Here is an 18,975-nt window from a genome sequence, read left to right on the forward strand (position 1 = left end):
CAATTAAGATAGCAACCCTATGAATGACATTATCTTGAAACATTTTCCTCCTTGCTATTTTTCAAAGTGACGCACGCTTTCCTCCGCGACCCGAAAGCAAACAGAAACAACAGCCGCTGAATTCTTGCGCTTCCCCTCAAGACAGACAGGCATTCGAACATTTACACAACCAACGGAAGCTTTTGCAATAATTCAAGCTACAATAGGCCGACTCATCACTCACAGCTGCGTGGCGTATCTGCAAACATTTGTGCATTCAACAACGATGCCAACTTGCCAGTCATCTGGGGCGCATTAATGCGATGGCCGCTTTAACAGTCCCGACGCGTGTGTACATTTGCATGACTGACAGGTGCAGCGCGGTCACGGTCATCCATGCGTGGCCTCCTGCTGTGACGGCCGTAATTACACCTGTGTGCGTCCCGTACACCTCTGACACCATCCTCTCCAGACTCACCACAGAAATAATGGATCTCATATCATACCCTTACACTGCTGCACTCCTCGCGGATCCTCTGGCTGGATTCATCTTAGGCGTATTCGTTTTTAATAAACGCGAGTAAGCTCGATCGAAACCGCAGGATCACACTGCACGTTACCGTTATTATTTTATTTATTTTTTAAACAAAAGAGCTGTTCGTTGTTCAAGTTAAAACATTTAAAATCAGTCCTACAATCACGTACAATCGTTTGCGCCTCACTTTCAGCAGTTATTATCTTGAGAAAATAAGAAACGTGAGTGCAAAGTGTAATAAATAAATAAATAAATAAGCCAGTTGGGGTGCTGAAAATAACATAAAAGGATTAAATTGGTACTTTGCGATTCTCCTGTTATGCATTTCAGTATAATATCTTTCAAATTTTGTATAGTTATACACTCCAGCAATGCCATAGAAGAACCATTTTGGTTCCAAAAATACATTAGAAATTGCCATCCATTTTAACTTAAAGTTCACTGCATGCCTTAAATATTTTCTTTCTTAAGTCTACTCAGCTTGGTTGTGAATTAAATTACATTGAACCATGCTGAATTTCATGTTCAACTTAATGTAAAAACATAAAGTTGCCATGGCTTACTATCAACCTTTCTACGGGTCAGAACGTTCTTAAAGAACCATTATTTTCTTTCTATTTTAATAATCGGTTAAAAGGTTCCATGAATGTTGTCCTTTTTTCATAGAACCATCAATATCAATAAAGAAACCTCTAGTGTAAAGGTCATTAATATACTGGACATTGTTGGGTTCATTATTTAAATCCACACTGAATCCAAAAATTGCCATTGTTTTTCCTTTCTTACTGCGTATTTCAAGCCTCGCTGCGAAAAGCAGACCCCGGTATGTTATTTTCAAAAACAATCTTCATAATCTTTCGCAAAAATGAATCCAAAAAAGACATTTCCTGTTCTGCCGATGTCGAAAACCACTGTCTTCCATCTACCTGACGTACAGTAAATAGAGGTCGTTTTTCACAATCACAATCAAGTCGTCCTGTTCTCTCATCGACTATCCTGTTTCATTCATATTACAAAAGTCAAATTTGTCTTCAGACACTCCAGAGCTCTTTGATTCACCATCCTTTCTAATTTTTCATAAAACTAAGAACTCCCGGTGATACTCAAAGAGCTGCTGAAATATGGATGCGTACAGACTACCGGAATGCCTTTTGTACCTAAAGAAACAATGAATGTGCAAAAGAAAAGGTTTAAGCGTCAGAGTCTCTCTCAGTCCGTCCAAGGCGCGAAGCTCCATCCACACGGCATCAGTGAATTAGCCAGTGATCCGTCTGAGGCAGTTGGAGATCTTTGAAGGCTCTGGCGAGAGTCACGTCTTCTGAGATCGGGGAGAGGCTGCGGTTGCCGTGCTATTTCTCGGTAACGGCGGCGGACTCCAGTCCGGCTGGTAGAAATGGATGTTGAACGTCCGAGCCCAGCTGGCAAAGACCCGCTTCTCTGTGATGAAGCGATGGTGGCTGCCTCGCCGGCCTCGCTCGTGGGAGATGTACATGGCACATTCGTCCGGACCCGTCGGTTCGTAGTAGTGATATGGGACGGAGGGGTGCTGAGACTCCCTGTACACAACGGGAGCAGAGATTAAAATGGGGACCGTGTTAAGGTACCGTTACATTCCCCGATTCCCAAATTAATCCTGCGCTAGATATTCATTTTCGAGGCAATTAACCTGATTTGGTTGAGAGAATAACTGGCTTTAAGGGGAATAAATTGATTTTATGTAATACATTATGGTTGCAAAACGGCTGGGGGGAGAGGTCATGCCTCAGCGGGGAATCACAATTAATCATTTAATTTCCACCTCTCGGTTATTTTTCTCGTGGCGCTGGAGCTCAGCAGGGGCTGTCGTGGCAGTGTAACCCTCTGTGCAGGGAGAAAACCCCGAACCAACAAAACTTTGACCACACTGCAAATATGTGAATAACAATATCATTTTAACAAGGAAACAAACGGAAAGGTTTAGGATTTTGAGACATCCTGAACAACATCCCTTCTCATAGGCATACCAATTACACTTACATTGTATTTATATAATTTATATTATTTAGAAATCTATTTTATAGTAGTAATATAACATATAACTATATATATATATATATACACACACACATTATTAAATAAACAAAACCTTTTATTTATGTAATTAATCACAATCATTTGACAGCACACATCTATCTATCTATCTATCTATCTATCTATCTATCTATGGGTTTGTGTGTATGTATGTATTACTCTAAACAATATTTTTTAAATCTTTTACATGTATTTAACTGGACAATACATATTGATGCATTCTGTGAAAAATAAGTGATTGCAGAATAGTTGATTTTAATCCTTTCCAGAACCCTCCCAATTAAATAAACATAAATGTAATATAAAATCTAATGCTTAGTTACAGTTAATCTTTAACTAAAAATATTAATAATTTATCAACACTGTTAAATGTAATCTTTAAGCAAATCTTAATATATATATATATATATATCAATTTTATATACTTTTAATTATGTTGATGTCTCAATTCACTTGTAGAATTTAAATGATTTAGCTTTAAGAGGTTTATTTTGTATATAATTTTGTATATTATTTTGTATATATATATATATATATATATATATATATATATATATATATATATATAGGGCTATAACATTATTGGACAGCAGTTTAATATCAGTGCATAATTATTTAATTATTTTTAGGACACTATCAAATGCATTAAAACATCAAAAGTTCTTTCTATCTACACCACTGATCAAAAGTTTGGGATAGGCTTTTCATTTCATTTTTGGAAAGAAATTTGTACTTTTATTCAGCAAATCAAAAGATTAATTGTTATTGTTGTTACCTTCTATTCATCAAAGAATTCAGAAAAAAAAGTATTACAGTTTCCACAAAAACAGCAAGCAGCAGAACCATTTCAGCTGTCATAATAGGGAACGTTTCCTGAGCGCCATTTTAAATTCATATTTTAAAATACATTCCGAAAGAAAAAAAAATACATTCAATTTAAATTACACTAACATTCCACAGTATTACATTGTGTTCTATTTTTGAATAAATGCAACATAAAAGACTTTTTGGAAAAAAACATCTTATCGTTTCGAATAGCGTATATAAAAATCATTTTTACTAGCGGCCTCCTGTTTGGATCTCGCCGTATGCTGAAACCCAAAAGCAAAGCAGTGAAATCTGGCTTACCTACAGAAATCCGGAGGCACCATGCCGTACACATTGATTCTGTCACAGAGCTCTAAGGCAATCGTCATTGTGAACCAGCCTGTGCTTAACCACGAGTTAGAGATTCTCCTGAAAGAGAAACGGAGAGAGAGAAAGTATGACTGTCTGCTGAAAACAATACAATGAATACCAAACTGCGAGGCGTGCCGTAGTTAACATTCCAGAAGATATTTTTCCGTTAAAAATTCCGCACACGCAAGCCCAAGATTCTGTTGCGTTTAGAGTGCTGTCCAGCTGTCAGGATCATTTCTACAACCCAACGTTATCATCAACTGCTCATCAGTTCTGCCAACCTGCCGTCTGACACGAAAGCCCTGCTGAATCTTTGACAAATAACACATTAATAAAGGAAAACAAACAGCATTAGTGAACAGCAACCAGGACGTGATTGATTAGAAGCCTCTGATTATGGTTAAATTACCTCAGACAACAGAGCTTCCACTGTCTGGCAGATGCAACGTAAATAATCTCTCTTGCATGCGCTAGAATATCCAGTGGAATCAATCAACATCTAAACTATAACCTCTGCACAGTTACGTGTTTTTGCATACCACTGCACTGCTTTTCCATTGTTTTTTATTATATTTTTCAAAAGCAGTATTGCAGCATGACGTGCATCTAAAAAAATGCGGTGCATGAGCTAAACAAGTTTCAATATTTACCTTGAGTTTATGAACTCAAATGTCCCCTTTTGATTGGTTCGCGCTGATTGTTTTCTGTGTGTGAGTTCTATCACACTTCCTATTAATTGTTTTTCTATGCAGTAAACGGATGTCTTTCACAGTTGTGCTGTGCAGGGTTACTTTAGTCTCAACTATCATAGTGTTTATCAATATTTTTTAGATTTTCGTTTGAATTTTAGGTAGAAGGTAAAAAAAATGCTTGTTGTGTCTTTGTCACATAGGAAATCAGTGGTTAAGTTGTATTTACGACACTGTTCTAGAACAGTTCAACCCAAGTATTAGTGTGTTCAGGGCATTTAAGGAGGACTGATTCCTGAACCTGCAGAGTAGCCTATGGTAGACAATCAAGTGAGGCAATTCCAACTTTGCAAGGGCAGTCTGGCTTCTGACTGCTCTAAGTACCTATGTTTTCATATTTAAAGGAGTTTTGAACAGTGTAGACAGTTGTTTATCGTTTCACGAAGTGCCATGCACAAAAGGACAGTATAAGTCAGTAATTACGTCCTCACTGGGACACGGCATCTGGGGGTGTAATATTTCGGTCACACACATTCGCCCAGTCACAACACACTGGATAGCTGTGCAGCCGACGAGTCGAAGGTCCGACACGGTGGCTGTATGCAGAGTCGAGGGATCCTCCAGCCACGACATCGATGGAGACGGACAGACATTTCTCACCAGTGTTCACCCTACGGAGGCGGCAAATTCCGCCCGAGGACCATCTTCGGACGACAGAGCTCTGCGTGCAGTGTTCAGGCTTGTGTTATAGAAGGAGCAGAGCGCGGATAGCTGGTGGCATTGGCTACGAGCAGGAACAATCTTGTACGGTCCTCAAGCGATCTCTCCCCCTGCTCCAGCAGGAGGAAGAGGAAGTCCAGAAAAAAAAGAATCAATAAAAACTGACAAAAAACCAAAAGCATGGCGGTACGAGCCACTTACTTTTTCTTTACGTTACGGTCATCGGTAACGGTGTGATGTAAGAAGGAGCGCAAGCGGTCTTTTAAAAATCCCCAATAAGGTCAATTCCACAATGAAGGGTAACTAACACACACAAACACACTTACTAAAAAACTAAAAGGTAGTATAAACGAGACTGGACAACCTGACACTGAAAGGAAACAAACTTATTAAGGGAAGGTAACGAGGATAATTGACGACACACACCTGAACATAACAACATGATAAACAGAACACAAACTGGGTAACAAAGAGCCCACTGGCATGAAGTCCAGCACAGAAACAGTCCAGAGGTGTGACAGTGTGTATGTAGTATATGTTCATAGTGTTGTCTTAATCAGTCAAATCGTTTCACTGTTAATCGCAAATACTCTACCGTGTCTCATGGACAGTGTAGTGTCTACTAAATGAACAATTCAGACACCTGCAGAAAGTAGCAGCTCACCCTTTTGCTTTATGTATGCTGTTTTTCACAAGCTCGTTTAGCCTAATACATACAGTACTCTGCATATTCGGATGCAGCCAAGCACTAATTAGTTCCTGAATCAATCAGCGTTTTTAAACTAATTGATTCAATGACTAATTCATTCTAATAATTAATGGACTAATAATTAATCCAAAGGAAAACAGGCACTAATCGCCACCTGTTGGTGACAACACGAATGTTATTCTCAGTTAATGGCCAGTTACGTAAGCGCTTTCAGGACACCACTCAGCCAATAAAATTTCAAAGACCAGAACAGACTAGGGCCATAATTCATATCAGTAAGACTTTACGTGACGTTTTCTATAATTCATTTTACAGATAATCATAATGTTTGTTGTAATGCATTATATCTTTTCATAAATAATTCTAACCAAAGTTAAAATGCATCATGCTTTAATTCATTTTAATTTCTAAGGGTGTAACAATGAATGGATAAGTAAGGTATATAATTTGGTAATTTCCATAATGACCAGCACAATCTACCAAGATTACCCAATCACCACATGCATAAGACATGCTTTTTTGGACGTTAAATAATGCAGCAAAAACCTGAAAATTGGCAAGCACAAATTTTAATAATTTCCATTGCCTGGTTCATTTAAAAACTCTCCCTCCCACAACTTCACTCTCACTACTTTTTGCGTTTAATAGTTTTGTTATATGTTTTAATTTCTCAGCATACTGCCTATTTTACTAGAGGACATATCAAATGAAAAGATGGTGTTTAATAAGTTCAAAAGGAAAAATATACGAGGCTTACTCATGTATTATCGAAGTGGAAGAACTAATATGATTTTCTTAAGTTTTAGCTGTATTTGAAGTGCAAATACAGGATGTTTGACTCAATATAAAACTATGTATGACTGCCAGATGAAGGACGGTTCATTTAGCTTATAGAAACCATTCAAGGATAAAGAAGGCCTGAAGACATAAACTTGCTGTGTCATTTGAGGGTTAAATAAAATCATAAATCCAACATTTTTATGCTAGTATCTTCAGAAGAAATAAACAATTTCTGTAATGGACATGGCAAAACGCAGTCTTTTATTGGTCAATGATGTTAAATGCATGAAGAGTTCTTATAGAAGTATGTGTGTTACAGTATAACATAAGACTGCTCATAAAGGCAAAATGTTCTGAAAACTATCCAAAGAATTCAAGTCTGTGGTTCTATTTTAGCCCTAAACGTCACAATTTTGAACATATGTGCTTGACCAAACATAAAATTTAATGTTCAACATCAAGCAAATACTGCTTGGATATGCGTGGAAAATATTGCTTTAGATCAATGCTCGGAATCCCTACGAGCACATTCTGACAGACCGTATTCTCCAAAGCAGGATTGTTTGTGACCAGATGCAGGAGAAACCAACAGAGGAGGAAAAACTGAACTGCTAAGTCGTGGAAAAACAAAATGCCAGAGCATTGGGCTGTGTTTGTGCCGCAGGGCTGTCTGTCACCGCCAGGCCGGAGAGCAAAGACATGGTGTCCTCATTGCCAAGCCCTCCTGTATGACTATTTACATGACCTATAATGCACAAATTATAGCACCATCAGCCTGAATTACTTTAGAAGTAGTCAGGGTTTAACTGTAAGTACAGTTTCAAAAGGTCATTGAGGTTTTCATAGCTCTATAATGCTTTAAGAAAGCAATAAGCCATGAGACACCATGCACATTACGGTGATTTTACCACAGGTAATGGGTGTCCAGTGTTATTATTGTTTGTTTAATACAGTATTTGGATTGGGCCAGTTATAGGACTGCATTTTTGATTCTTTTGTCTTTGTAAACACATGTTGCAAGAACTTTAAATGTACTATCAAAATGATTATCTACAGAAAATCCAACCAGGTCTCAAAAAAAGAATGTGCCTCTGTGCGCTTTTTGTGCAACATAATTTTTACGTGTTTTAATACATGTTTTATCACAGTTTCAAAAGAAATGTTCACTGAATAGCGCTAAAAACAAGTTCATTGCGTGAACCCCTGGCACCTTTTATTACGCTGATATAGGTATTTATTGCGCTGTTCATAATTAAAATATCCATGGACTATTCGGTGCTAAAAGCTAGTGCTGGAAATATGATTCCAGTACAGAACCTATAGGATATTGCCTATGCGTGAGTGAAAAGAATCACTCCCCGAGATCACTCGTTCTTCCTGAGCCACATTAAAGATTTATTCAAAATGAGCAAATTGTTCAAGAACGAACCATCACTAATCTCTGTACCAAATCTACTGTCTGTGAAAATCCACAGGCATGAAGCTGGATATGTGTAACGTTCAAAAGCATCGGTTTTCAAATATTCCAGCATATCAATATTGTTTTGAAGTCATAACATGATGTTGGTCAAGGTTATACTTTGCAAGTAAGACCTGAGAAACGCTGTTACAGTACAGATGTCACTGCGGTTATGCTAAATTGTCTTCCACAAAATGTTAAAGTAAACTATTCTATTTAATAAGCACACTAAGTTTTGCTTGACCTAAATTATACTGAGCTCAGCCTCAGCCATAGTACGATTTGGTAATGTGCAACCTACATTTTCAAACCAAAATCTAATTAAAGTAGCAATTATTGGTATATGATTGTTTGTGACGAATGCATTTATAGGCGGTAGCGTTTTCAATTTCTGTAGCTTCTAAGACCAGTTCTTTGAAATTCTGCATGTATGCAAACAAACATGGGAAAACGCTGATCAAACCAATAAAGCAAAGGCAGCCATCCTTCTCCAGTCCAATTCTGACATCTAACAGAGATAGATTTTTGTTGTGCATGGTTGGTATGATTCTCACAGCAATCTTTTGTCTTCTCTGCTTTTTCATTTGCCACTTTTGGGAATACCACCAACGAAAAATGATACAAGATGAAAGAAAGACACACTTTGACGGCTGCAATAAGACTGCTGTGGTAATAAGGACAGCAGCTACAAAACACTCATGTATCATTCTAAGCCAGTTCATCAGTGGTAATATTTGCATTTCTTACTAATGAGCCTCAAAGAGTTTTAAAGGAGCACTCTGTAAAAATAGTGTTTTTGCGTATAAAACCCACATGAAAAAAGACATTCACTAATGAGATCTTCAGGATGACACATCACCATAACTAGATTAGTGTTCGTTTGAACTATCAGAATATAACCAGGACCCGTAAATTTACAGCATTCGCTTTGAAAAATAAAGGGTTTCACAGCCATAGAAAAACATTTTTGGTTCCCCTGAAGAACCTTTCAGCAACCAGTTTTTTTCTTTGTGTGAAGAACATTAAATAAAATTTTGTGCAATGGAATGGTTCCATGTATCGTTAAAGATTCTTCATGGAACCATCCATGTCCATAAAGAAGCATTATTTTTAAACTGAATGATAAATTCATGTTCCGTGGACGAAAAATGAATATATTAAACCCCATTTGCTGCAAACACACTACGCTGCTGCACACACGCTTGCTTTGATTAAGTGGAGATCTTGGCTTAATGTTCAAATCTAGAATCCCACACAAACTGATTTCCCATGTGATCCCAAAGTTGAAAGGGAAAAAGAGGCTGGTCTTCTCAGAGAGCAGTAAATGTGGAATAAGAATGGCCTCTGCAGACTCTATTCTAGGACACGCATCATCTTTCCTTTATAACACCTTTTTAGAATAAAAATAGGTCACGAAAAATTAGGCCATGTCACATGGATAATATTGGCACTCTGACCAAAAACGTCTGCTATCTCAATCATGTAAATGCACGCCTTCAATTAATCAAGTTTTGCAGACCCATTTTAGTTCCGAAATGGGTTTGAAAATATTGTGCCTTTGTACAATAAAACATCAAAGTAGTGTATCATCACATATTTAAGCTTATTTCCTGAACCGTATCATTACAGATACCAAAATTGGCCTCTTATCAAATAATGCAATTTTAAATTGGCTCTGTAAAACATAAAAAGGGGGCTCGTTACCTGTCTTTGCCGGTCTCTCTCTTGAATAGGTCATCAAACTGGAGCATTTTCTGCCAGGAGATGATATAGACCTTGAGTTTAGGCAGCACTTGGTTCATAAGCGCAGGTTGTTATAAACCAGGCCTTTCCCATCCCTTCTCATATAACTGCTGGGTCCCCAGAAGATGAAGACCGTGTCCTGACTGGAGTTGAGGAGTTCGTGGCGGCTGCGCAGAACTCTCTGCATGCTGGAATGAGCGATGACCCTCAGGCTCGTGCGGTGACCCACGTCCACCCCAGAGCCACGGGCGCTGGGCGCCGTCATTCATTCGAATGACGCGACTCGCCTGATCGATCTCTTTTCCGCGACTTCCACCGGTTAGATGACCCGAGCTGGTGACCAGCGCGCAGCTCCCGCAGTGCATCTTTAGAGGCTGTGGGGAAGAGAGCAGGCAGATTAGCTCTATGCGAGCATAAAACCATAGTCAATATTTCATAGAGAGTCTAGATTAGATGCAGCGGTCATTTAAATAATGTATACGTGGCTAAGCAAATGTAAACACTGGAGTACCAGTTCAAGGCAAGCATATAAATCTTAATGCCTTGTTAGTATTTCTTTAACTTCACTTTTATGGCCCTGGGGGTGAAGATTTCAAATCCTTTGTTATATAAAGTTTAAATTAAAATTACATCCGGCCATCACTGATTATGTTTTTAAATGCCTTTATACACTGACGTTTTATTTATAAAACCTTTAATTTTTATTTATAAAAACCAGTTTATTTATAATAGTTTTAGTTAACAGCAACAGCACTTTTCAGTAGTGCACAGTAGCATAACTAACATGTTCTCCCAAACGTGAAAGTCAGGTTTGGAACAGCATGAGGATAAGTATGATGATGACATTGCTTTTTGAGCTATCCATTTAATATACAACACATTTATATAAAAAAAAGAATTCTTTGGGCATTCCAGGCAACCCTCCAGTTTTTCCCGGGATTCTTTATCAATATTTTCTATCACACTATTTTTGACTATTTTCCCAAATGTTTGTTAATTATGCTATAAAAATCCTACATGTGCGTATTTTATGTTTGCTACATTCATGGGGGTTATATCAGCATGTGCTCTGGATAATCCGCAGGCCGGGTGATAAAAAAACGCATTCTGATTATTTGCAGATGGAGAAGATAAACCATTAATGATGTGTGCGTGTGTGTATTTGCCTGTTTCTGGAAGTTGCATTGACAGAAGACGACTTCAATCTCCTGTAACGTCTTAGCCAAATGTTGACAGGTATGTCTTTAATCAAAGAAGACTAAACAACTGTATAATTTTTGTCTTCAGATCCTCTTTTGGTACTCTAGGTTATAGATCTGGCAGAATGCACCTGAGAATCAATGGAGGCTCTTTACATCTTAAAAAATCTATTGAGAGGAAAATGTCCTAGTTTCAAAGATACTGTTGACATATGCACTTTAATTTTGCCTGAGGTTTTTGATCCACAACATCTTGTTGGTCAGACATAATTGAAGCGGTTAGTAATTCAGGCCTGTTAACCTTGAATAGTTTTAAAATCTGTCCAGCTTCTCCTACATCTCCACATTCAAACTGCATACTATTCCACTGCGTGGCTTTTCCATTCTCTACAGCTTTCCATGAATTATTCCAAGCCGACATAAAAGCACCATTGGTATTCTTACAGTGATAAGGGCACAGTCCTTCAGCCCCATCCTCGGGGATAAAGTGTTTCAGGAATAAGGCCCATCTTCACTTCTCAAGGAAGTGTTGCATTTACGGTGAAATTTCTCTTCCCCATCCTCTGTCACGCTCTTTTAAATCAATAATATGCAAAGAGTGCTGCCAGCGTTGCGTGTAATTTGTCCTGGATGAAGGCATCTGCTGTGAGGGAAATAATAATAACAAATGGCGCCATGTATTCTGCAGGCAGTGCTGTGGCATTTGCATGCGTCTCTCTTGGCGTCCAATGCTCTCTAGGTAATGAAACTCAGCCGCAGGTCAAAGAAGACACAGGTGCTGCTCCACTGACATAATGTTTAATGAGGCCGGGAGCAGCTGAAATCCTTGTGGGCAACATGAGCTTCCTGTGTCGCCCCAAAATCCTTTGTTTAACTGCTGATAAACGTCCCGATATAGTCGATAGCTGCACGGGAGACCCTTGAGATCTCTTATATCCAGATGTTGCATTAGTGAGGTTAAATGAACACAATAGCAATTCCTTAGAGTCATTGTCCAACAACTCTTAACATGTGGGCATTTAAATCTGCCATGTGGACAGTTAATGATATTTTGGGGCATTTTCAACTAAAATTTAAAGGTTGGGATAAACTTTATCGGAACCACAACAGTATACATGGTCCACTAACAAGCAGATCTCCAGAGTCTTCTGTTTTGGCCATTCTGCAACTGGTTCCAGGTGTAACCCATCTTTAGCCTCAAGATCATGTTTCCAGGTGTTTATTGGGTGACTACTTCAATGCCTGCCCCCTTATGTTGGTTGGCAGTTTAAAAGGGAGCCTGTCCTGTCTTCTCATGCCAATTTCTTACCTTTTTCTTGGGAAAGGACGCATTTCTCTCGATAATGTGTCCTTTCTCAAGGTTCTTAGGAAGTGGCAGGAATCTGGAGAAACTTTCTATGACAGCTATTGATGAAGGTTCCCGATGGTCATCTTGGTTGTCCTTCAGGTTTCAGCTCCATACAGCAACAATGACTTGACGTTAGTCACCGATGCTGGCCAGATGAAGGCCTGGACTACTTCCAGGTGACTTCTATTTAGTATGGTCCTTGTTTGTGGTGTAGCACAGCAAATGCTTACAGATACTGATTTATTGCTAAAAAAATTCTCAAAAAATCTTTATTTTGCATAACTTTAGCGCATAAACTTCTACGATGAACCTCTATGACTAGCTTGGAAACAACTGGATGAAAACAGGCTAGAGGCTTTTTTTGCCGTTTTTACTTTGTCAATAACAGAGCGATGCAAAAGTGGACGTAGGCTTGTGTCACAATTACTATGTAGTACACAGTAAACAAATGAACGAGTCAGCAGTTTTGGACAGAGCATGCACATAAATGCAGGATACATCTCTGTCATCCATTGTCTCATGCGGCTCATGATTTTCCATCCTCTCTTTCCACAATGACAGCTACTCAGATTTTTATGAGAAAGGCTCTTGGCATGGTGCTGCCGCTTTTATCATTACTGAAGTAACCATTGTAAATACGCCGGATATTGATTACAATGACTGAACAAACAGATCAGTTTTCATCACTCGCAAAATGACAAAGTGCAGACAGTCAATCCTAAAGATTGATTTGAAAACTAAATCAGATTTGTGTACTGTGTGAACAAAACGCCTCAGCGTCCTGAGTGTTTTCTACAGTGCTTGAGCTTTTACTTCACACTGTGAATTACATATTGCAGAGAGAGCCAGACTCTGTCCATCAAGCTTGAGGAAATGTCACTGGGAAACGGCACAATCAGATTGACGGCCTTCTGAGAAGCAGATGACAAGAGTAATCTTACAAAATGACACATGAACGCTACCCTGGCACGATGACTTGAGAATTGAAGCATTTTGTGTAATTCCTATAAAAAGGTCAGCTAAGATGAATTTACTGAGTGCTATACTCAAAGGTTGGGAAACAACATATTAAATGAACTGAAAATGATACCAAATTTAGCATTATTATTGTGTTGACAACATTAATGCACCTTGAAGTGTCAAAAACAGCTACAAGGTTTTTTTTCTTTTCCTTCAGTGCCACTGCATCTCTAGAAGCGCTGGGGGCAAATTATGCTTTGACAAAACATTCATTGCTGTCTGGTATCGTGAGAGAAATGTTTATTATACATTTCTGCCATTATTAGAACATTTTTACAGGACAGTCAGTCATGTGTTTAGTGAAGGATGAATTATGTAATAATTAAATTATGCAAGAGTTCTGCACATGGGGTCTGATGGAGTACTCTTCTAAAAAACATATGGTTTGTGATACTGAATGTCCATGTTCAAACAGTGTGAAGCAGAAGGCAGAATGAATTCAATTTGACTAATTCAATATGAAAAGTCTAGCAAGTTAGGGTTTTTATTTCATGGCTAATAATCAATAAATTACAGATATTATTAATTATTAAAAAATAATAATTGAAAACAAAGTATCAGTAAAATATAGAATCGAATAGAATTTTTAAGATTTACTAAGGTTTTAAAAGATTTTATTGGAAAAACATTCCTGTGGTGTGAGTGAGTGGTGCTGAAAGCATTTTTGCTTTTTCTCCAAAAACAAATGAATGTGAATCTCTCAACGTCTCTCAACGTGTTATGTTGTACATATTGTGGCAGTTCAGAAATGAAATGTCTTGAGAGTGATTAAAAGATTAAGTGTTAATAAACAGTTAACTAAAGCTCACATGAGCTAAAAAAACAACGACATTGCCATTTTAGCTTGATTACACAAACACTTGATCTTTTTTAATCATGGTTCATGTTTTAGACTTTGTAGTGCAAACTGTATTAGGTGAGCTACAGAGCAAGTTTGCAACAACAGAAAAGCTACATGGAGCTGATTATTTGATGTAAATGTCAAAATGTGTTACTTTACAAAGTACTATGTTAAAAGTGTTTTAAGGTTATAATATAATATTGTGCAAGAAACTGCACAAAAATAAGTATTTATGTATCGGTTGTGTGAAACTGAATAAAAGTTGGTCTTTCGCTCTTACTAGTGTTTATTTTAGCTGTAAACTAAAGTGCACTGTGTAGAAGACAGAGGCGCATTTCTCCAGAGAGCCCGTGTTGAATTTATTTGCACTTTTAAAGATTAACTGTAAATGAGTTCAGTGACCGCAAAAGTAAGCCAGCCGATATGGAATTGAAATTAAATGTATTCGCTTCACAATTCAGTTTCATTACTTTTTGGCTTTACTTGATAGGACAGTGCACTGGTAGGCACAAAAGACACAGAAAGTGGAACAGGGTCAGGAAAGCGACCTGAGTCAGAACTCAAACTCGGGTCGCCTGAAGCACAGCTGCACCATATGTCAGTGCACTGCCTGCAAGACAACAATGGAGGCCTGATTATCCATCGGGAATGGATGTACCAGAACGTGATCGAGTTTGATGAATTGTGCATCGTTAAACCAGAAAAATACTGATTAAGTACGTAGGGTAAATTTTAATTTCATGTTTATTTTAACACCCCAACAATAGAAGATCTATCACGGTCTGCCCCAGGCTTTTTTCTTTTTTTTTTTTTTTTCATGAGCTTCCTTTGTTTAGATGCCGTTCTGAATTGAGAATCCGTGATGCTTAGTCTTCCTCTCCAAGGAACTACATGGAACAGAATTAAGAATGAAGGCAAAAAGACACAGCGAGGGAGGGAGTAATTAGTCTCAGTGTACATGCTGCAGGCAAATCTCAATTGAAAAACTAGATATCTCTTTCAAATCAGTGAAGAGAGAGAAATAAAAGTGCATTTGCATTGTGGGAGGAAGTAGCTCTGGGGCATCGTCGATTAAAGGCCCTGCCGAGATCGCTGACTCTCTGTAAATCGCTCTGCTGACCTGAACGGCCTGCGATGCGCATGATATACGAAGCTAACAAAGGAGACGCGATGGGCACACCAGCCATAACGCAAGCAGGCGGCAATTAGCCAAATCCATCATCGCGTCCCATCATCACCCTGCTGATGGTCCAAGCTACATGTTCTGCATGCTCTAATTAGACAAAGCATTAGTTTTTTGCCGCATAATCTACTAAAAAAAGAAGTTTATCCCAGTTATTAGGAGCTTCCAACAAAGAGGCCAAATAAAAAGGTTTTATTATGTTTCAAAACGAACAGCTGTAGGTGAAGGAACACATCTCTCCTGAAAATGAAATGTACAGAAGCAGCTAGTGATGTTCTTGTCTGTGATGTTTCAAGGAAGTTCAAGGAAACAAATCAAGTCATCATCGCGACAGAATCATAATGGAACAGCACAGAACATTAATCTCTAAATGACGGTTCTGGCTGTGAGACTTTCTGATAAAGTTGTTTTTGTTTTTGAAGAACTGGATATTATTATTGTCTACTGAATGCTGCTATTGTCAGAGGGCATTATGCCTCAATCTGCACTGTGTTTTTGCCAACCCAGGCTCACTGGAAAAACATGCCTGTGGCGACATTTCTGCAAAATGTTAATACATTGCTTGTTGTAAGTTTTGTGACACTTCCGAAGTGAAATGTCCAGAGATTGATGCTAAAAGCTTGTTTTATCTTAAATAGATGAGAGTTGATCTATCAACGTTTTATTAGGTTATGTATTGATTGTAGGCAAATTTGAAATGAAATGTCTGGTGGAAGTGAGCTCTATTGCATTTAGCGCCTGCACTAAACTAAATTTGTTAAAAGCAAATGTATGATTAAAGCACTTTTATCATGATTCATATTCTACAGCATCTGTACCTGAGCCCTTTATATTGCAAGAGCAATGCCATACCGGATGGGCTATCAAGCAATTTAAAAGTATTTTCAGTATTTTTCAGTATCAGAAAATCAGTACATATGGAGATGATGATACATATATGAAAATGTATTAGTTTGCAGTGTCATGCAGTATGGTAAATGTGTCCTTAATATCGATAATAATAATTAATAACATGCCCTGGTAATTATTTTAAATTTATTTTTTTATGTTTTACAGTTGGTCAGGAATGTAGACAGATGTGTATGTAAGTCTTGCGGGTTATGAGAAAACCCATACGTACCTGCACCCAGGCACAATATTGTGCAGATATTGCAGAACTGGAAAATGGAGAACCTCTGTCTGAACTTCATAAAAATATTATCCTCTACTCCTGACATTTAATTTATTAAATATTTAGGCTAATATTATTGACAGTATGAGACTGTACTTTCAGCTCTGTTCAAGACGTTTTTTCAACCACATTTAAATTTTTCCCAAAACGCAGCATCTCTCACAGCTTATAAATTATTAATAGACTGGTATAACAATGATTAAATGATTAAAAATTTACCACTGTGTCAATGAATCAAGTACATTTTTAGCAATAATGTATATATTTACACTCACCGACCACTTTATTAGGTACACCTTACTAGTACCGGGTTGGATCCCCTTTGCCTTCAGAAGTGCCTTAATCATTCGTGGCATAGATTCAACAAGGTACTGGAAACATTCTCAGAGATTGTGGTCCATATCAACATGATAGCATCACGCAGTTGCTGCAGATTTCTCGGCTGCACATCCATGATGAGAATCTCCCGTTCCATCACATTCCAAAGGTGCTCTATTGGATTGAGATCTGGTGACTGTGGAGACCATCTGAGTACAGTGAACTCATTGTCATGTTCAAGAAACCAGTCTGAGATGATTTGTGCTTTATGACATGGCGCTGGAAGTAGCCATCAAAAGATGGGCACACTGTAGTCAAAAAGGGATGGACGTGGTCAGCAACAATACTGAGGTAGGCTGTGGCATTGACACGATGCTCAATTGGTAATATTGGGGCCAAAGTGTGCCAAGAAAATATCCCCCACAGCATTACACCACCAGCTTGAACCGTTGATACAAGGCAGGATGGATCCATGCTTTCATGTTGTTGACGCCAAAATCTGACCCTACCATCCGAATGTTGCAGCAGAAATCGAGACTCATCAGTGCAGGCAACGTTATTCCAATCTTCTATTGTCCAATTTTTGGTGAGCCTGTACAAATTGTGCCTAAGTTTCCTGTTCTTAGCTGACAGGAGTGGCAGCTGGTGTGGTCTTCTGCTGCTGAAGCCCATCCGCCTCAAGGTTAGACTTGTTCAGAGATGCTCTTCTGCATACCCTGGTTGTAACGAGTGGTTATTTGAGTTACTGCTGCCTTTCTATCAGCTCAAATCAGTCTGGCCATTCTCCTCTGACCTCTGGCATCAACAAGGCATTTGCATCCCACAGAACTGCCACTCACAGGGTATTTTCTCTTTGCTGCCATTTGAGTGATTAGAAATTTATTAATAGCTGGACAGGTGTACCTAATAAAGTGTTCGTGAGTATATATATATATATATATATTATAATTCCTTTTGCATGCTTCTCATTTACTAGCATTTTTTTATATTTATTTTACAGTGCTTCAGCAAAAAAGTGGAAATTAAGCTTAAAGTCTGTACTGCAAAATAGTAGAAAAGAACACATCTTTCAGTTGGTTTCTTCATACAGTTTGCCTGAACAAATGGACAAAAGTGTATGTGTAAACGTGTACATATATAAATAAAAAACTCATGAAATCATTTGTTGGTTCAAATTAGTCTAAATTAGCTGTTCATCTACTTCAGTGTTTCAATCATGTCTGTCTGTATTTAGAAGTACACAAAAGCATTGCAAGAGAAACAGGTTTGGTAGGGCTGTTTCCATCCCGTCTCATCTGCGTGTTTGTGAAGGGTAAAGCCTACAGATACATCTTCATCCTCCAACTCCAACATTCTGTGAGCTGCAGAGGCTACTCTGACTTCATACTGAGGACTCATCGCCTCCTCAGCGGGAGAAAGACACTCAGAGAATGTGTCTCTAATATGTCTGTTCATCTTAGGTGAAATGACTGAATAAAAAAAGGAAAGAAAGAGGTTGCAAGAGAGAGAGAAAGAGCAGTAAAACGACTTAAAAAAAGAACCAGGAGACACTGTCAGAATTGAGATGAGATGAAGACGCTCCCTGTTGGGATGATTGCTTTGCCCTGAATACAAAAGGTGCTTCACTGCAAACATTTCGTGTTGTTTGCAAGCACAGATTAGGTCCGGCCGCAGACATCCACGATTCTTTAAAACAAGCCCCCAGGGAGGAATTAGCATCCATCCCCGGGCTTATAAACCAGAGATGGGCCGTAATGATAAAAGCTCCTCTCAAGGAGAGCGATGGAGGGGTATAGAGAGGGGAGACGACTCTAGAAGGGGGGCAATCATAGTAAAAGTGTGAGGAGGGGTTAGGATTGCAAAAACAAGTGCTCTGAAGGGGCTGTTCTGGAGGGGAAAAAGGAAAAGATTCAAGCATCAGTTATGGGACTGCTTGAAAGAGCATTTTCTGAGGTAGATGATGACATTTTAATATAACATAATATTTAAAGTCTGATTGACCCAGAATAGTAATGTCAAAAACAAGTAAATA

General features: G+C 38.4%; 1 pseudogene; it reads right to left on the reverse strand.

Moving 5' to 3' along the window:
- LOC122341254 lies at positions 1 to 15,458 on the reverse strand (annotated as a pseudogene).
- Between the last annotated feature and the right edge of the window lie 3,517 nt (positions 15,459 to 18,975).

Source organism: Puntigrus tetrazona, unplaced genomic scaffold (genome assembly GCF_018831695.1).
Source record: "Puntigrus tetrazona isolate hp1 unplaced genomic scaffold, ASM1883169v1 S000001182, whole genome shotgun sequence".
Classification (NCBI taxonomy): Eukaryota; Metazoa; Chordata; class Actinopteri; order Cypriniformes; family Cyprinidae; genus Puntigrus; species Puntigrus tetrazona.